Source organism: Penaeus japonicus, unplaced genomic scaffold, assembly GCF_977035675.1.
Source record: "Penaeus japonicus unplaced genomic scaffold, GWHDUDI00000001_assembly GWHDUDI00000035, whole genome shotgun sequence".
In the NCBI taxonomy this organism is placed as follows: Eukaryota; Metazoa; Arthropoda; class Malacostraca; order Decapoda; family Penaeidae; genus Penaeus; species Penaeus japonicus.
Window position 1 is genome coordinate 4,844,965 of NW_028234437.1, and position 1,569 is coordinate 4,846,533.

Sequence of the window (1,569 nt, forward strand, 5' to 3'; positions counted from 1 at the left end):
TTCTGTAACCTTCAATTCCCCTCGATTTTCCCTCGATCGCCGACCACATCCATTCTAATTAACGATCGAAGGGCAAATGTGTTGTGCGTTTGCATGAATATTCAATTTGCAACCATTCCTGCAACGGTGACTAGCAAAATCCAATCAAAGATTATTTCCAGACGTGGAAATTAGCCCCCTCTATTTGCTACGGGTGTGAATGTGTAAATGTGTGTGTGTGTGTGTGTGTGTGTGTGTGTGTGTGTGTGTGTGTGTGTGTGTGTGTGTGTGTGTGTGTGTGTGTGTGTGTGTGTGTGTGTGTGTGTGTGTGTGTGTGTGTGTGTGTGTGTGTGTGTGTGTGAGTGTCTGTGTGTGTCTTGTGTGTGTGTCTGTGTCTGTCTTGTGTGTGTGTCTGTGTCTGTCTTGTGTGTGTGTCTGTGTGTTCCCGTGCATGAGTACAACTGTACATGTGCGTATGCTTAGAATAGCTAGATAGGTACTTGAGCATGCACGTGCATGTGAATGATCATGCGAATTATCTTTTTGGATGAAGTTGCAATCAATCAATCATGCAACTGCATACTAATAACCCTCGATACCCCCGAGATTTGCGCTCCCCTCCCCTCCCTCGCTCGCGTCCAATTCGAGAGCCTGGCTGTCACTTGCCAGGTCTGTTTATGCTCTCAGTACGCGTCAGCATAAGTGGGCGGCCGGACGTTCATATATGCACATACATACATACACATACATACATACATACATACACACACACACACACACACACACACACACACACACACACACACACACACACACACACCACACACACACACACACACAACCACACCCACCCACCCCACACCCACATTCCCATCCACCCCCACCCCCACCCATCCCCCCCACCCACACCTACACCCCCACAACCCCCCACCCACACCCACACTCGCGAAACCCAAGCTGCATCCTCACTCCAGCGACCGTCCTGGCCAAACAGACTCCCACTGACGAGATCACTCCTTAAGCCGTTAAAAATCCCGAGACGGTTCGCGAGTTGGTCTTTCTGGGAACAGGTGTGTGTGTGTGTGTGTGTGTGTGTGTGTGTGTGTGTGTGTGTGTGTGTGTGTGTGTGTGTGTGTGTGTGTGTGTGCGTGCGTGCGTGTGTGTGTGTGTGTGTGAGTGAGTGCGTGAGTGAGTGAAAGAGTGAGTGAAAGAGTGAGTGAGTGAGTGAGTGAGTGAGTGAGTGAGTGAGTGAGTGAGTGAGTGAGTGAGTGAGTGAGTGAGTGAGTGAGTGAGTGAGTGACTGACTGACTGATTGAGTAGGTGTGTGTGAGTGAGTGGCTATTCAACCCAGGAGGATTTTTCCCGTTCTGTAATGTTTTTTCCTTCAAAATCTGAGAAATGTTAAATACACTTCACATGCATCTTTTATTTTTATCGGAGTAAATTTCAAATCATAAATGTCGGATTCCAAAATTGGCTATTTAACCAAGATTTTCTTTTTTTTCGTTCTTATGGAATTTACGTTAATTTTCTTTTTCTTTTTTTTCTTTCCTTTTCTTTTCTTTAATCTGGGTATTTTTCGTTCGTTTC